A 20,334-nucleotide genomic window follows, 5' to 3' on the forward strand; every position below is an offset into this window, starting at 1 on the left:
TAGTTCAATAGAACTCCAATTTACTTGTACTCATTAACAATTTCAATGATCTCGCTCCCATAATTCCATTGAAAAGTAGGAGAACTGTTACACTCCCTGAAAACTATTATTTTAGATTTGGCGAGGTTAACTCGCAAGCCCCACTGCATACTGTACTCGTAAAGCTCATTTATCATTTTCTGTAAAACTTCTGCGAAGTCGGCTAAAAGCACGATATCGTCGGCGTACATAAGAGTTTTTACTGTTGTGAGCGCAACCTGTACATCGCCGGTGAGACTGTCACTTAGGTCATTTATATATATCGATAAATGAGTTGGACTCAGCAAGCAACCTTGTCGAACACCTTGATTGACAGTAAACGGCTCAGAAAGCACTCCATCAAACCATACCTGACTTGATGTATCTTTATAAATGAGTCGCAGGACTTCTATAATGTGGCTGGAGAGACCGATATGAGCAAACTTGTAAAAAAGCATATTCCGAGGAACTGTGTCAAAAGCACATAAAAAATCAACAAAGAAAGCGAAAGTTTTCTTCTTCGCACTGAAGTTTAAGTGTACTATACTAGTTAAATTGAACAGATTGTCCATTGTTGAATAGTTTTTGCGGAAACCCGCCTGGTATTCCGTAATTATATTGTTACAATCAAGCCACGCGTTGATGCGGCTCAGCAGCAAACCAGCGAATATTTTATAAATTGAATCAAACAGTGATAGGCCCCTGTAGTTGGATGGAAGACCAGGTCACCTTTTTTGAATAGGGTGATTATAAGAGCGCTGCGAAACGAATGAGGTACTTGTTTGTTTAGAAAAATTACGTTAAACAAAGCAAGTAGTTCGGTTAAGAGGGATTGTGGGGCATATTTGTAAAACTCATAGTTGGTACGGTCTTGGCCAGGAGCTTTGTTGTCTTTAAAACCTTTGAGTACAAGCTGCAGCTCACGGAGGTCAAAAGGGGCATCGAGAGAAGGCTCGATCACTGAGGGCAACGTCCATTGCATGAAGGGTGCTTCATGTGTATCCGACAACATCATCTTAAAATGATTATATAGATCTCCTAGCGTCAAACTACCAATCACACTATGAGGACGGGGTTTTAACGAGTTAGCAACCCGTCACCAGTCTTTTGAGTTTCTTACTGTATTTAGTAGATCAATTTCTTTGCATCTATATCCAATTTTTTCTTTGGGCACAGCTTAGAATAGCTAGAACGAAGTGCAACATTAGATACGCGAGCTTCTTCAGAACCACTAGTTCTAAGTTCATCTAAATGTTCCAACAACTCTTTGCGCGCCTTAAAACATTGGCTGTCAAACCACGCATTTTCCGAAATATATTTAGGTTTCCTACAAAAAACCGCAGCAGCAGATTTTACTTTATTTTCCATCGTTGTTACCATCACATCAGTTAATTTATCAGTATTTGCAAAGTCACACAAGGGCATTGAGCTAATATGATCAGCATATCGTTGCGTATGCTTCGGTTTCCACGCTAATTTCGCGAGGCATATGCTTAGACGGGCATTACCGTCCTCCACTGAAACCACGAATTCGATGCAAAGCGGCATATGATCCGATAATTCTTTCTTATCAACTGAGAAGTTTTTAACTGGCGGGAGAACATCGAAAGAGCATTGGGCATAACAATAGCCGAACTTCCTACAACACCACAAAACGTAAATTCATCAGACCTATCACCAGATATCCTACCATTTAAAATAACTCCGCCAACATCTTCGGCTAAGCTCAGTACTTTTTTACCCTTTTCATCAGTTACTACGTCTTTTGAATTTTAGTTTTCTGAAATACCAGGCAGTCCAGACACTAGATTACTATCAATCCCTTGAGATTTGCCTACGCGTGCATTTAAATCTCCAAGAACAAAGAAGGAGTCTGGTTGCTGGATAGCTAAAAAACTTTCCAAACGTTTAAAATCTTCACACCACTTGTTAGATTTTAGATACTGAAACCAAGCATTAGCATGTAGGTTGACCGAAAGTACAACACAATCAGAGACGCTAAGAAATTGTATATTATAAACCTTGTCCAAACTTCTTTTAAAACCAAACAGGCACTCACCGCTAGCTCGACCATCTTTATGTGTGTTAAAAGCATCTACCCAATGTAGGACGTAATCTTTAAAAAGGTGAGAACATTTTCATCTGTCATCCGAGATTACATGTGTTTCAAACAAAAAGAAAACGTCAAAAGCATAAATATACATAAAAGAGTTATTAAACATAAGTTTACTGCGTAGAATAGCTACATTATACGATACAATTTTGAGCCCTGGTTCGCTAACACCTCCACCCAAGTCTGCAAACTCGTCACCACCACTAGTTTTATGGAGCAATCTACTTCAAAACACCATCATACGTCAAGTCGATCTTGCTTAGATTATTGCCATAAACGCTACGAAGCGAAATCTCCGCTGGCTCCCCATCGCACATTAATATCTTGCTGGCGTTAAACGCCATCCATCGCTGGTTGACGCACATAAAGTCAGATCTAACCCTGATTTTGTGCGAGCGATCTAGCTTTAAAAGATCGTTTGTAATGTGCAGCAGTATTTTCTTTTGCTGCTGTTTTTCTGGGTTAAGATATTTCTCGATGTATATCGAGGCCCCAGTCAGTTTTTCGGCATTTTTCAATACCTCGCTAGCCATATCTACAGAGTCAAATTCCGCAATCACGCCCATTTTATTGTTGTTTATGTACAGCTTACCAGACTACCGAACTTGCACATTGTTTAGGTTGAGCCTATTCGAGCATAGTGCTTGAACCGCTGCTTTAGGCGAAGCCTCCTTAGGCATATTTCTGACTATAACGTTTTTTTGTTTTCTTTCAGTTATCAGCCGATTTAACTCCACCCTATCCTGCTACCGTTCGAGTCTAATTTTGGCCAACTCAGCTTTAAGCTCTGCGTTTTCCGATTTTAAATTTTCAAACTGCAACCCTACCGTCTTTTTAAGCTCCTCAATATCGCTTTTCGTGGACAATCCATCATATTCCCACATATATGTATGTCCCATTTCTCAAGACCAAGCTTACGCTGACTTACCTTAGGCTCATATTTTGGTTTACCCATACCGTGAACAAAAATGTTTACACATCAAAAGTTCTCTGAGAAAAATTGTATACTTGGTTGTCTGAAAGACTCGATTCATTCCTTCTCCGCATTACTATCTCATATAAAGACTGTTTTTTTTGCAACTATGTAAATGTGCATGGGTCATTCTACACCAATTTGGTTAATTAGATAAATATTTTTTGAATGAATACTGTTTTGTAAGTTTTTGAGAGAGAATGTTTTTATTTCCAAGTAATTATTATTTAGAAATTGTATGGTGCTTGATGTAGGTGTTACAGCTTCATGCAGATATACATAAATATAGTACATTGATAGATAAAAACGATTCACCCCAGCAAGTGTTCCTATAAACGGCGAAGGGAGACCAGTGCAGTGATCAAAGAAAAAGGTGGAGAACTAGTTGGCGTTGCCAATTGGCGAAAGTTATCGCTAAGACTGAGTTACTGTGGTGGTTTACTACTAGGCTGTCGAGATGAATCAACAAGTGTTTCAACCAATAATCGATTTGAAGTGGAATTCAACACATATATTTGGTGTGTCTTGCCACCTTGGTCATAAGGATGCTACTTGTAGTGCTAGTTGCAGCATCTTTGTAAAGCGGATTAAGTCAACCAGCCTGCTTAAGTTTTTTTGTTGGTGTTTATATTAGTGCAGGCTATTTTTATACTCAGCTGAGCAGAGCTCACAGAGTATATTAACTCTGTTCGCATAACGGTAATCCGTACCGGCATAAACTAATCGAGATAGATATAGACTTCTATATATCGAAATGATCTGGGTGAAAAAAGAAATTCATTTAGCCATGTCCGTCCGTCCGTCTGTCCGTCAACACGATAACTTGAGTAAATTTTGAGATATCTTGATTAAATTTTGTATGTAGGTTTCTGGCCACTCATCTCAGAGCGCTATTTAAAATGAACGAAATCGGACTATAACCACGCCCACCTTTTCGATATCGAGAATTTCGAAAAACCGAAAAAGTGCGATAATTCATTACCAAAGACGGATAAAGCGATGAAACTTGGTACGTAGGTTGACCTTATGACGCAGAATAGAAAATTAGTAAAATTTTGGACAATGGGCGTGGCACCGCCCACTTTTAAAAGAAGGTAAAAAGATTTGCAAGCTGAAATTTGGCAGTCGTTGGAGGTATCATGATGAAATTTCGCAGGTACGTTACTCCTATTACTATATGTGTGCTAAATAAAAAAATACCAAAATCGGATGACGAACACGGCCACTTAAAAAAAAAAATTTGTAAGTCAAATTTTAACAAATAATTTTATATCTTACACTATATAAGTAAATTTTGTCAGCATTCAACTCCACTAATGATATGGTGCAACAAAATACAAAAATAAAAGGAACTTTCCAAATGGACGTGGCTCCGCACTTTTTCATTTAATTTGTCTAGGATACTTTTAACGCCATAAGTCGAACACTAATTTACCAATCCTTTTGAAATTTGGTAGTGGCATAGATTCTATGACGATAATTGTTTTCGAAAATGGGCGACATAGGTTGAAGGCACACCCAGTTTTTATACACAGTCGACAGTATTTCCTGCCGCTTGGCCGGTAAAACATAACTTGACCAAAAATGGATATATCTTTACTAAACTTAGTTCACCTACTTATCTGAACTCACCTTATCTTGGTATAAAAATAGCCGAAATCCGGCTATGATCACACCCACTTTTTCAATATCGAAAATTTCGAAAAATGAAAAAAATGCCATAATTCTATACCAAATACGAAAAAAGGGATGAAACATGGTAATTGGATTAGATTATTGACGCAAAATTTAATTTTAGAAAAAACTTTGTAAAATGGGTGTGACACCTACCATATTATGTAAAAGAAAATAAAAATTGTCTGCAGGGCGAAATCAGAAGCCCTTGGAATCTTGGCAGGAATACCATTCGTGATACTACATATATAAATAAATTATCGGTACCCGACAGATGATGTTCTGGGTTACCCTGGTCCACATTTTGGTCGATATCTCGAAAACGGCTTCACATATAAAACTAAGGGCCACTCCCTTTTAAAACCCTCATTAATACCTCTAGTTTTATACCCATATCGTACAAACGCATTCTAGAGTCACCTCTTGTCCAACTTTATAGCGATATATCGAAAAGGCATCCACCTATAGAACTAAGGCCCAATCCCTTTTGAAGCACTCATTAACACCTTTCATTTGATACCACGTACAACGCCTTCTTGAGTCACCCCTGGTCCACCATTATGGCGATATCTCGAAAAGGTAGCCACCTATAGAACTAAGGCCCACTCCCTTTTAAATAGTCACTAACACCTTTAGTTTGATACCAATATCGTACAAACACATTCTAGAGTCACCCCTGACCCACCTTTGTAGCGATATCTCGAAATGCCGTCCACCTATAAAACTATGGCCCACTCCCTTTTAAAATACTCTTTAATACCTTTGTCATACAAATATATTCCAGGGTTACCCTAGGTTCATTTTCCTACATGGAGATTTTCCCTTATTTTGTCGCCAAAGCTCTCAGCTGAGTATGTAATGTTCGGTTACACCCGAAATTAGCTTTCCTTACTTATTTGTTTATGTATCTACTTGTCGATGGGCATGAAAATCTCCAGCTGATCGTGTTAGCCCAACAGGGTACATTAAGATTACATCTTTCATTTTTTTTTATTTGCATATTTGGATCAGTGATGCACACACGATGCTTGCGACGCTACTTAGAGCTTTTATAAGTTGAGCAATTGTTCAACTTCGAGTTGTTTTCATCTTCTACTACTTCATCTAGTGTATATATTTTATGAAGATTCCATGCTATAAATATCTTCTCAGTATTCTCATCATCTATTCAGTCACTGCATCAAAACTGCATTTAATACTCTGACTACATTGTGCAGAACTGACTTATTTAAATCCAGCCTGCTTGTGAAATATAAATGTGTTTGTGTATCCATATGCAATTTAGCCTCATCAGCCGCCATGTAACAAAAATTCGACTCTTTTCTTGGTTAAAGGTCACGTTGGTAACTTAATATCGTTTTTTGGTATTTTTTAGGTTCAGCACTAAGTGCCAGCAATGTTATGGCATGCAACATCTTTTTTTTGAGCTTGATAAATGGATGTGATTGTAAATGGATATGGCAAATGATTGTGTTCAGCAGACGTTGCAATATTCTTTAAATAGCAGACAGTGTAGGATTGAAGCTACATAGTTAAATTGGATTCACAGAAGAACAACAAAAGTAAAGAAGAATGCTGCTTAGAGGCGTAATGAGCAGTGTGAGCAAGCATTGCCATAAGTGGTAAAGGTCCGAAAAATATATTTTTAAAAGTAAAAATGTTGACTAATAAGTGTGTTGAAGTAAATGGTTATATTGGCGCCTAAAGAACACCCATACCTACGACGACATCTAGCAGTAACTAGCAGCTGGTAGCTAGGGTGTTTGCGTATTATTTATTTATCATTCTAGTAACCCAAAGGGTAAAAGATTCTCCGAGTGAATTTTCCTGCGCTTCTAGGTCTCGGTGCACCCTATTACGTTTTCGCAGAAGCTCCACCAGGAATCTACCCTGGCACCGCCTAATTATTATTTATAGATACTCATTTCAATCTTGTTCTTGTCCACAGTCTGACTTTAGTTAATTTCTCGACTTGAGTAACTGCAATGTTGTTAACTCCGAATATGCTGAAGCCGCAGCCAGCAACAATAACTCCATATTATTTAAATAATGGTACCGATTTGAATGCTGGGGTTTCCCGAGACAAGTGTGGCGCCTGAAACCTCCTCAGTAGATGCAATAAAAGTAGGGTTGTTACTCCTTCTAAAAATACTTGAACAAACGTTTAGAATAAACGACTTCCCTTTTCCTCCACATCCTCATAGACCGTATATGCTGAAGTCAACCACAAAAAAATATTGTAGCTCTCTAGCCTCTCAGTTTTGATTTTGTCATTGCTGAAGTGAGACGTCTGCTTACCCGTGCATCAAAAGCATGTAACCCACCGGCCTCATACAAGAAGTTATGTTGCCGATACTTCAAAGTTGCAACCCCTCTTGAGGATTTTGCCATTCTCTAACATAGAGATACGCTACGTAGATATCCATAATGGTCCAACATTGGAAAGGGTTTCGACTGGGACAGATTAACGACCCGCAAAACCCGTCCAGACCTGTTCACTTGCCGCTAGGTGTTGATTTCGACACAGCTCGCAGAGCTCCAAGGTCTGAGGGTCTTAGTATAAGTATCGTCCCATTTGTGCCTCTCTGGGTATCAAATGGAGAACTTGTTATTAGGAGAAGGTAAGTGTGGCATATTCTCGCAGATGTAAGTTGTTGGCCTCTCTTAGTGAAGTGAAGGGAACTGCATAATACAAAATTTATGATCGACTGTTTAATTCGAGTGCCGGCCGCCAAACCGAGTATCATATTATGGGGGAGACTACCGACTTAAATGGATGAGAAGTTTTGCTTCAAGAAAGTCCATAAGTAGCCCTAAACTCCCTAATTCTGTAAAAACTCCATTACAGAGATGTAATTGAAGGCAAATTCTTTTTCTAGATTTGTGATGATATATGTATGTATGTATAATAGACTGTGTCGATTTATTAACCGATATCGCGCCATCGATTTTTGGATAGGATTTGGACTCAGGAAAAAAAATTCCACTACGCATACCCAAAAAAATAATTTGTCGAGCCTGCCAAAAAAAAAAAAAATTGCAGGCTCAAAAATAATTTTTTTGCATATGCGTAAAAAAATCGCATATACGTAGTGGAACTTTTTTCCTGAGCCCAAATCCTATCGAAAAATCGATGGCGCAATATCGGTTAACTTTCGTCCATACAAATCGACCCAGGTTAATGTATAATCTATTTTATTTTGACGTTTTATAGATATCCATGTCACAACACACTGATAAGTCGCCGCTAACAAAGCGATACCACGTCGGTAGCTAATAGGTATTACTCAGATCACAAATCGTAGGTTTTTTTAATACCAATTCGATAAATTTTTTTAAAAAAATCCATAACTTCCCAACAATTAATCGGTAACTTTTCGTATTGCTTTACCTTTTTGAAAAAATCAATTATTTTGGTAAAAAATCGATAAATTTTCGATGAGGAACCGACAAAACGCTTAAAACAGATTGGTAACACTCCGATAAAAAATCGATAATTTTTTGATAGAAGCTATGGATAATCAATATTTTCTCAATGACATATCGGTAACGTTTTGTTAAAAAATCGACAAAATATCGATAGGAAATCGATAAACCGCTAAAAACAAATTGGTAACACAGCAAAAGATTAACAAATCGATAATTTTTTGATAGGATATTTATAACTACGGTAAACCACTATTCCCCCTTATAATATACCAATGAAGTACACCACCACTACATTTGTATTCTATATTTGCCCATATGGCATACCAATTCCTTACGCTCACATTCTGTAATCCCTTATAACTTGAGCAAAAACCTTTATACAAAAAAAAAAAAAAAAAAAAAAATATGTAATATTACATACCTAAACGTTATGAAACAAATTCAGTACCTTGTACGTTACAGCACACTTGAGGAAGTTTTCAATTTAGAAAGTTTGCGATTGATCCTCCATTTTCCCCACTACAGGCAACTACATTTAAAATTCCCTTCACATGCAGTCAAGCCACGAATTTGCTATAAATCGCTTTTGAAAAAATAGATGTTCAATAAAATTATAAGGAAAAAAATCATTATCGCAATTAAATTTACCAAAAAATTTCGAATTCGCACAAACATCAAATCAAGCAAGCAAATCAATGCATCAAATATAATACAAACAATAGAAGAGCCCAAACAAAATTCAATAGACTCAAGCAATGAACTCGATATGCATTGGCTGCTCTCAACAATGCTTTGTTGTTTTTAGGTGCTGCTTTTAACGAAATTTATGTCAGGTGTCGTCTATAAAAAATCTACTATAAGGAAGTAAAGCCAAGTAAATACTAGGCTTTTGACTAAATTCAGTAAATGAATTGCTAAAGGCTGCAAAAAGGCAGGAGGCGCAAGGGAGGAAGAGATAGAGCGTGTGAGAAGCTTATTTAAATGGAATTAATTTTCACGGTGGGCGATGCTTGTACTCTTTATGAATGCATTTTTTCTACGATTTCTGCCAAATTGGTTACGCTTTATTTCACATACAAAAAGATTTTTACCAAAGAATAGCTAAAATTAAATTGGCAATTGGCTGCTGATTTGTGTGCGAAAGCATTTGTTATGGGTAGCAATACCCAACAAAAATCCAAATAATGCGTGTATTGTATTGAAAAGCACATAATTAAAGTTTGCTAAGTAATTGAATGAATTTTGTAGTTTTCTCAGAAGCGGATATCATATCGATTGGCAGCAATAAATGCCTGATTGGATTATGCAATCAACCGAAAATCCAACCAGCAGTCTCAAGTTGAAGATGCACCATTGAAGCTGCAATGTGTAATACACAAAGTGTTTTGTATACAGTGATGTTGTAGCACAAAAGCTGCTGTTATTAGTTGTTGTTAGTGTCTTGAATTTGAAAAGCATCAACTTAGTGTGCCAACATAATATATTCGACAGCATCTTCAATGCGGGAGGATTAGTCGCTGTCATGCTACAACTGGTTGCTCACTGTGTCAGTGTGTCGTTTTTAGGCTTAAGTTATATTTTTGTGTTTTTTTGTAAGTAAGTCTGCATGTTTGTTTGTAAATTTATATCTTTGTTATGCCTCATGAAGCAGTCATAAATATTGTGCCATGTAGTTAATACCTTACCCGACTTTTGAGTTGCTACATGGCCAAAAGGTCATGCGGCGTCTCTACTAGTATTTCATTTTTACGGCACACAAAAATCAAAAATATGTTTTTGAGTATACAAATAAATTATTTTTAGTGTTGATTTTAATTCAGCTAAATGGGTGGGAAAACTTAAGTTTATATTATGGGATTCACTAGGTTTTTGATGCGCATTTCAAAATTGCCTAGACACATTTATTGATACTAAAAATTTTGTTTTTATTAGCATTGCAAAAAATTAAATAAAAACTACAATGACGCCTCACATAGAAATTCATTGCTTTGTTAAAATGTGTTACTCAATTTAGCGTAATACCGTAAATATTCAATAGCGGATTACTTGACCCAACGACAAGAATATGTTTGTTTATTTTGAGTATATCGAATTTTGAAACAGCTTCGCCTGCACTCTCTAAATGGTACTGCCTTCCCACGAAAGTAACTGGGCATCATGATAGATATTAAGCTTAGCTGGAAAAATAACAGCGATGGTTCGGTTGAAAAGGTCCAAATATCCTACTACTCAAAACTCGTGATTTGGATTTGTGCGGCCGTCATAAGATAATATAAAGAATAGATACGAAAGCAGACAGCTTTCCGAGAAGTAACATGAGAACAAAGGTCGTTGACTATCGAATACGTAAAACAACAAACTTCGGCTTTAAGACTTGACTTTTTGAATTTGAGACAGTATGGTTAAAGTGATAATCTTAGCAGGCTGTCCGCTGTGCGCTTCGATGCCAGATTACCACGCACCTGAGTTAGACAGGAGTTATGCGATGCAGTTGTCCTCAAAACGGGCACTGGAGGGAAGACGATGTCAGCCGAGAGAAGAAAGTATCAATTCTTACCGATCGTTTTTTCTAAGACTATAAGGTCACTTTTACAAGCCTTCTTTCTGACTTTTATTTTATCTTCCAGGTTGAAGTACTAGGTATTCAGAGGGTTTGAGAACTTTTGTCGAAGAACTCGATGAGCGGGCGGGTGGTGTACTTTTACTCAAATAGGAAATCAGTGTTAATGCCTCTTATTTGCCCCATGATGCTGTTAAGAAAGCCGAGGCGCAAGATTCGGGGAACTTTGAAGCACAAGTAATTTAGTGGATTACCAGCGCAATCTGTAGCTTCTCCAAAGCAATGGTCAATCCCACCTAAATGGCGGGCACAAGTTCTACATAGAAGTAGGGTTTGGATGAACTTAAATGTTCAACTTGGTATTATCATACCGTAGTATCTAAAAGACGAAAGTTTATGGAGTGGATCAATAACCGCTAAAGGATAATCAACATTGTTATAACTCCCCCCAACCTTTGGGAAGTCTCTATAGCTGGAAGAAGAAGAAGATAAAGACAGCTGAGATGCATCACATACCCAAATTATTCAAAAGAAATATATATAACAGGTTTCAAAAGGAACCGGTATGTAACCGAAACAATGGCCTGAAGGTTCAATGTGGTGATATTAAATCGTTCCCCATATGGTCCGCCTAGGAAACTAATGGTGTCGGATCTATATCCGGCAAACATCAACTTCGATAAAACTCCCCAAATTCTGCGGGTAGTGTCTTTATCGCTATAACAACAACAGCTGACTAAATTCACAATAGGTAGTACACTGGTCTGGGGTTCTGTACATTAAGAGAATGGCGTTGTAATTTAACACCAAGTGGTAAATTAAAAATCAATTTAGAAATTGTTGCTGATAGCTTTAGGATTAAGTCCGACACGCGCTGATCTGTATGCGTTTATGACTATATGGACTAAATTATTATATGTGCCGCAAATTTAGTCCTTGCAAGAAGGAATATCTGAGAGGAATGTCATCCATCTATCCTGAGTGAATTAACCTATGTTGGTATTTCAGTTTTTTAAGAATAATTCAGTTATTCTCCTTCTTGTAGCGATAAAGACACTTACTGAACTTTTTTAGGAGTGCTATTGATGTTGATGGTTCGTTGTCGGATTTAGATCGGGTACGTTCTGGTAACAAGCACCATTATACCTGCCTATACCTTGGAATTAGTCTTGACATTAAGGGCTGTTGAAAGCTTAATAGAGAGAACTGGAGTAGGAACTTTGGTTTCATTGGTTTTAGTTCAGGGGAGACTGAAAACTGTCTCCAAAGCTGGAACATTTTCTATTGAAAGTGGTCATATGCTCCATTAACTTTATGTCCATTGGATTTATGGCATCCCACTATGTCAGGACGTTTGGATATCCATGTAAGTTGTCACGCTGATTATTTAGCCCGAGCAGGTACTTCCGAACAGAACGAGCCGGTAGTAGTGACTTTGTGGCTTCGTTAGCCACTTATTTTTTAGTTCTGTACAGGTGCTTAGCTACGCAACCAACGGGAGGACACCATCTCATGATAGGTGTTAAGGTCTTTCTGATCAGAGAGTTGTTAAAGAGCTGCTACTTAACTGGTCGGAATCACCAAACCTAACCTAGGGCTCTGTTACTGTGATATTGTTGGCTATTTCTTTGTAAGAAATATACCTTTTCCCAATCTAAAACTACACTTTTTAAAACCTGAAATGAATGTAGGAATTAGGAAGCGCCCACTGGAGAAACTATTTGCTCTAATGAATCAATACCGTGCAAACCTCTGCCTAAAAGGAGCGACAACCCCGCGAGGTTCCACTAGTAATCCTTATGTGAGAATTGGTCGAATAACCGCCTTGAACATTAATGCCTTGCGTTTTTATCCAAGCCAATTTTGCAAAAATAATACCGTTGAAATTTTAGAACGATCATCATAATACTCTAGAAGAAGGGGTGTCAAAAAGGACCTCGGGACTCTGAAACCTAGAAGAAAATGAAGGTAAAGAGCCAATTGCGGAGAATTTGAAGGCGGACAAACAGGCAATGAAGCCGCCAGCCCCACAACTAACTTAAGAGGAGAGGAGTGTAGGGCTGTCAGTTAAGAGTTCCTCGAGAGACTTCTTATCGGAAGATGGTTCGGATGAAGTGGGATACTATATTTGTACACAGAATAGGGAGCATACAGCACAAGGGCTGGTGATCGATACCAAAACCAGATGGGATATTTTCTGCTATGCTATAAATGTGAGGTAAAATTATTTTGTAAGCTGAAGGTTAGTGCATCAGACTAAATATACAGCACTTGTTCTTATTTTCTTATTTTTTAGGGATTGTTTTGTGGAGTTATATCGGCTGATAGGTATTTGCCGGTTATTGATCCGAAATATAATGGGAAATAGCACCATAAAGATATTATCCCGACCATATCGGTAATGAATTGATATGACGTCGTTGTACATTCTAAGTCGCATAACTCCCTCTTTCACCAGTAACTGCTTCGCCTGCAAAATAAAAAGGATCCACCACAGGTAGGTTGGGTTACAAATGTGGAGGACTGCCGTCAAAAGTTCAGAAGTTCGTTTTCCTTAAAAAAGTTTAACCGGAGCTTGATACCAGCTAATATAATATGAAAATGTTATACGATATGATTTATATTACCGCACTAACGCCATTAATAATTTAATATGATATAAAACAGATGACTTTTCTAGCGTAAAATTAGGTAGAAATAATTCTTAAGAAGACCCAAAAATAAACTGTAAAACAAGACGCAAAAAAACCCATTTAACAGATGCAAATAAAAAGAGCTTAAAACTGACCTACTTTCGAATTTGCAATTCAAGCCAAACCAACAAAGAGTCGGTAGGCAAAGAGTAGCAGACGTGTAACAATTTAGTATGAGCAGTAAACTGACAGCAGTCAATGAACAGCAAGTTGCGGTAGCAACAAACAATGCATATATATGTACAGTTTGTAGTAACTATGTGTAATATAAAATAGTGGTAAAACACCTAAAGTATTTAAGCTTAAAAAAATTAAATTGAACTAGGAAAGATAACATTTATATGTGTATAAGTATAAAGGAATGTTGGCCATTTGTGAATGTGTATATTAGGGTGATCAACAAATTTTTTTTGTGTGGGCTATTTTGCAGCTAAGATTATTCGCCATATTTCAATAAATGTAGCTTCTCTATGTAAACTACTTCAAAGCTAAAAATACAGTTCCTAGATGTGCGATACTGCTCGGACTTCGATTTTATCTCTATAATCGGTAAAAGAAGGTCGATCCTAAGCGTTTGGAAAACTGTTCCCAGAGGAATGCACTTTATTTTTCTCGATAGTGGTTGGACATCGCTCTACATAGCCCAATTAGACTGAGAGTTATGAAAAAAATTAAATAAAAATGAACTTATAGTAATAACGATCTAAAATAACGATCTGATTAGCATTTCCCATACTTTGAAAACTCAAATATCATTGGTTGCATCGGCGGCTCTAATAAATTGCCTCTCACACTCTTCCGTATTCATCAGATTCTCGAAACATTCTAGTGGGGTTTTACATTATGAACCATAAAGAAGGATGTCAAGAGAATGACCATCTCTCTATCTCAACGGCCACAAGGGCTAGGTCCTCAGTACAGGAACTATGCAATATCAAATGGTGTAGGAGTATCCGTACCATGACTGCAGCTTCCATCTTGCTTTTAATTTTCATATACTAAATACTTAAATAAAGGCGCTAAGCTCATCAACCTTATCCCCAGATAAGCGGTATGGCTTCCGGATAAGCGACCAAATTAATTTTTATCTAGAGTTGGAAGAGTTTACTTCATGCCACTTTATTTTGTGTATAGTTTTTTGATAAATCCCAGCAACTCCGAATTCTTTGTCCTGGTATGTCTACGTAGTCTTGTTGTTGTTGTTGTAGCGATAAGGTTGCTCCCCGAAGGCTTTGGGGAGTGTTATCGATGTGATGGTCCTTTGCCGGATACAGATCCGGTACGCTCCGGTACCACAGCACCATTAAGGTGCTAGCCCGACCATCTCGGGAACGATTTATATGGCTACATTAAACCTTCAGGCCATCCCCTCCCTCCCCACCCCCAAGTTCCATGAGGAGCTTGGGGTCGCCATAGCCTCGTCTGATAGTGAAACAGGATTCGCCGCGGATAGGTGAGGTTGACAATTAGCTTTGGAGAAGCTATATATTGCGCTGGCAACCTGAAGGGTTGCGCTACACACCCCTTGAATCTGGTATTTTAGTCGCCCCTTACAAAAGGCATACCTACCGCGGGTATATTCTTAACCCCTTACCCGCTGGGTAAGTCTGTCTGAAATTACAGAAGGGTTGGAGAAACTGATTGAAATTTGAGCAATTCTACGTAGTCTTCTTATCGCTTTGTTTAGAACTTATCAAAACTGCTTCCAATGTTGTTTTCTTCCCAAACTCTCTTATCAAATCCACCACCTGCTTAAATTCTTTGTAGGCTGAGATACGCAAATACCTTTCAATCCCTTGTCCGTATGTTCAGGAATTGATTTTTATGTAAGTTGTCATTGAGCTACAAGCGTAAGAAGCTAGGTAGGCCTATGGACAAACTCAGCAGAGGACTCCCTAGGCACACTCATCAATACTCACTTCCCTTGATGCGATCTAGCACCAGTAAAAGAATCTCTCTGCCGGGACTCTCAGCTCTCAGAGGGCTTACTGGACAGGATAATAGACAGCGAATAGGCCAGGTTTGCTACCAATGGCTTCTCTCCATTCAAATCGCCTGGTCTGGATGGCGTTATCCCGGTAATGCTACAAAAACTAGGTGATCCAAAGATCCTCTGGTTGGAAATGATATACAGAGCGAGTATCGCCCTGACTTATATCCCACAAAGCTGGAGAAAAACAAAAGTAATCTTTCTGCCAAAAGCGGGCAGACGCATACACGAAAACGCCAAAGACGACAGGCCAATAAGCCTCACATCCTTCATGCTCAAGATCCTTGGGAGGCTTCTGTATATCTATATTAGATCAATAATAACAGGACCAAATCTGTCAAAGGCACAGCACGTCTACATGAAGGGTAGATATATGGAGACCGCTCCCCATGAGCTAACGAGTTTTGTGGAAAAATCATTACACTACAAACAGTTCACACTACCAGCTTTCTTAGATAGAGAAGGTGCCTTCAACAACATCGAAACCGGCACAATTGTGGAAGCCCTGCAAAGGGCCGGAGTTGACAACCACATCTGTGGGTGGACCCAATCAATGCTGGAAAACAGAAACATAAATGTGGATATGGGCTCAGTGACAATGACCCGCAAAGTGAGTAGAGGTACACACCAGGGGTCCTCTCGCCACTACTCTGGGTCATTGCACTGAACGAGATACTACTCGAACTCGACAAGAATGGTGTTAAGGCAGTAGCATACGCAGACGATGTGGTGATTGCAGTCTCGGGGGATTTTCCCTCCACACTAAGCGACATCCTTCAGGGCGCGCTAAGCAGACTGCACACCTGGGCAGCATCGTGCGGCCTCGACATCAATCCTAACAAAACAGAACTGATACTGTTCAGTAACAGAACAAAAATACCAACTTTTTGACTACCCTGAATAGATGGAACGGAACTCTCGCTCTCTACTAGAGTTAAGTACCTAGGAGTCGAAATAGACAACAAGTTAAATTAGAAAACCAATATCGAAAAAAGGGTTGAGAAGGCGTATATCGCGTACTACCCCTGCAAGAGAATAGTCAGCAGAAATTGGGGTCTAAAGCCAAAATTATGATGTGGCTCTACACGGCGGTTATAAGGTCCATCCTGGCGTACGGAGCCATAGCATGGTCGGCTGCCTGAACAAGCAATACAACACTAAAAAACTAGACAAAATACAAAGGGCAGCATGCGCAGGGGTAACAGGTGCACTTAGATCGTACCCGACGGATGCACTAAAGGTTATACTTAACCTGCTGCCACTGACCCTCCACATCAGGTATACAGCGATCGGCACAGCCATCAGACTAAGGGAGTCTAAATGTTGGAAAGAAAAATTGTATGGCCACAGTGACATCCTATCAAGGCTCACCGATGTGGATTCGACAACAGAAACACTGATTTACGACAGAAATTACAAGGTGAAGATACCCTCTATAACGAATTGATCGGACGACAGAGTTGGCAGGGAGGAGGCCACCTCAATATACACTGACGGGTCCAAGATGGACTGCGGCGTCGGTACAGGAATTTACTCCAACCAACAAAAATTCGCAATCCCCATCCGTCTTCCAAACACAGCCAGCATCTTCCAAGCAGAGCAGCAAGGAATAGAGAGAGCCTGCATCTTCCTTTTGCAGAACCGGATAGACGGTGAGGTAGTTATATACTCCGACAGCCAAGCGGCACTCAAAGCGCTAGAATCACCGTCCACATCCTCTAAACCGTCGATAACTGTAAGAGGGTGCTACGTGAAGCAGCCAACCAGGCAGCTGTCACTCTCAGCTGGGTACCCGGCCACAGGAACATTGACGGCAACGAAAAAGCGGATGAGATAGCAAAGGAAGGGGCATCGTTAGACATCACGGAAGCAGTCGCGGTGCATCGACCACTCGCATCAGTTAAAAGAGACATTCTCATCTATCTAAGGAAAATAGCAATCCGCGATTGGTACTCTACGGACACCTGTAGAATCAACAAATTAATATGGCCAGACTACAACCAGAAAAGAACCGATGATCTACTGAATAGGTCTAGGAAGGAAATATACATAATCACGGCCACTATTACAGGGCACTGGCCGTTTGGCACAGACGCGAATATAATGATGGTGCCCAGAGCGGGCAGCAGAGCAACCAACCAACAAACAAGCGTAAAACCTAACAGATAGGTTAAGACACCAAGAAAATCTAAATAGAAATAAATATAATAGAAATAAAATAAAACAAGTAAGGAAGGTTAAGTTCGGGTGTAACCGAACATTACATACTCAGCTGAGAGCTTTGGATACAAAATAAGGGAAAATCACCATTTAGCAAAATTAACCTAGGGTAACCCTGGAATGTGTTTGTATGACATGTGTATCAAATGAAAGGTGTTAATGATTATTTAAAACGTAGTGGGCCTTAGTTCTATAGGTGGACGCCTTTTAGAGATATCGCAATAAGGGTGGACCAGGTGACTCTTGAATTTGTTTGTACGATATGGGTATCAAATTAAAAGTATTAATGAGGGTTTTAAAAGGGAGTAGCCCTTAGTTGTATATGTGAAGGCGTTTTCGAGATATCGACCAAAATGTGGACCAGGGTGACCCAGAACATCATCTGTCGGGTACCGCTAATTTATTTATATATGTCATACCACGAACAGTATTCCTGCCAAGATTCCAAGGGCTTTTGATTTCGCCCTGCAGAACTTTTTCATTTTCTTCTACTTAATATGGTAGGTGTCACACCCATTTTACAAAGTTTTTTCTAAAGTTATATTTTGCGTCAATAAACCAATCCAATTACCTTACCATATTTCATCTCTTTTTTCATATTTGGTACAGAACTATGGCATTTGTTTCATTTTTCGTAATTTTCGATATCGGAAAAGTGGGCGTGGTCATAGTCGGATTTCGGCCATATTTTATACTAAGATAAAGTGATTTCAGGTAAGTACGTGAACTGAGTTTAGTTAAGATATATCATTTTTTGCTCAAGTTATCGTGTTAACGGTCGAGCGGAAGGAAAGACGGTCTACTGTGTATAAAAACTGGGCGTGGCTTCAACCGATTTCGCCCATTTTCACAGAAAACAGTTACCGTCACAGAATCTATGTCCCTAACGAATTTCACAAGAATTGGTCAATGTTTGTTCGACTTATGGCATTAAAAGTATTCTAGACAAATTAAATGAAAAAGGGCGGAGTTACGCCCATTTTGAAATTTTCTTTTATTTTTGTATTTAGTTCCACCATATCATTACTGGAGTCGAATGTTGAGATAATTTACTTTTATACTGTAAAGAAATTGAATTTATTGTTAAAATTTGACTTAAAAAATTTTTTTTCTTTAAATGGGCGTGTTCGTCATCCGTTTTCGCTAATTTTTATTTAGCGCACATATAGTGATAGGGGTAACCTGCCTACAAAATTTCATTATGATATCTTCAACGGCTGCCAAATTACAGCTTTCAAAACTTTTAAATTACCTTCTTTTAAAAGTGGGCCGCGCCACGCCCATTGTCCAAAATTTTTCTAATTTTCCATTTTGCGTCACAAGGTCAACGCACCCACTAAGTTTCATCGCTTTACCCGTCTTTGGTAATAAATTATCGCACTTTTTCTGTTTTTCGAAATTATCGATATCGAAAAAGTGGGTGTGGTTGTAGTCCGATTTCGTTCATTTTAAATAGCGATCTGAAATGAGTGCCCAGGAACCTACGTACCAAATTTCATCAAGATACCTCAAAATTTACTCAAGTTATCGAATTTACAGGCGGACGGACAGACGGACGGACGGACATGGCTAAATGCATTTCTTTTTTCACCCAGATCATTTTGATATATAGAAGTCTATATCTATCTCGATTAGTTTCTGCAGTTATGGATTACCGTTATGCGAACAAAGTTAATATACTCTGTGAGCTCTAAAAAATTTAAGCACTTCCTTTATATAAATGGACAAAAATTAGCGAAAAATGTATATTCTTGCTAAAATATTTATGAGAAGTAAAAATATAAAAGTGGAGCGCACATTAATTGGATTGGAAAATTGATAGAAAAGGAGATATCAATCAATTGGCGGCCACCGTGGTGTGATGGTAGCGTGCTCCAGCTACCACACCGTATGCCCTGGGTTCACAACCCGGGCAAAGCAACATCAAAATTTTAGAAATAAGGTTTTTCAATTAGAGAAAAATTTTCTAAGCGGGGTCGCCCCTCGGCAGTGTTTGGCAAGCTCTCCGAATGTATTTCTGCCATGAAAAGCTCTCAGTGAAAACTCATCTGCCTTGCAGATGCCGTTCGGAGTGGCATAAAATATGTAGGTCCCGTCCGGCCAATTTGTAGGGAAAATCAAGAGGAGCACGACGCAAATTGGAAGAGAAGCTCGGCCTAAAATCTCTTCGAATGTTTTCGCCCCTTACATTTATTTATTTTGTAAGTGCTTAAAATTTTTTATTTTATTTTTATTTCTAATTGAAAATTCTTGTTTATAAATTTTTGATGTTGCTTTGCCGGGAAGTTATCCCAGGATTTTCGGTGTGGTTGGCGAAGCACGCTAACACCACACCAAGGCGGCCGCCATTTTAGGTTTTTGTAACTGTTGTTTTCGCTATAGAGCAAGAATTTAAAACTGTTCTGCTTTTTGAAACATAAAAGATGTTAATGATTCTAACGAAAAATTCTATCAATTATGACCCAGCCTAATGTACATATTAAATATCTTAAAATTTTGCTTGTTACTCTACAAAATTTTAAACAATAAAATTAAAATAGAGAGACCATTAGCAAGCATAATTGAATCGGTGCAGCAGGAGGTGAATGAGTGTTTAGTACGTTTCTATTTACATAAGAGCAACGTGCTCATACACATGTACATATGTGCTACCACGTGCGTGTG

Source organism: Eurosta solidaginis, chromosome 5, assembly GCF_040869045.1.
Source record: "Eurosta solidaginis isolate ZX-2024a chromosome 5, ASM4086904v1, whole genome shotgun sequence".
Classification (NCBI taxonomy): domain Eukaryota; kingdom Metazoa; phylum Arthropoda; class Insecta; order Diptera; family Tephritidae; genus Eurosta; species Eurosta solidaginis.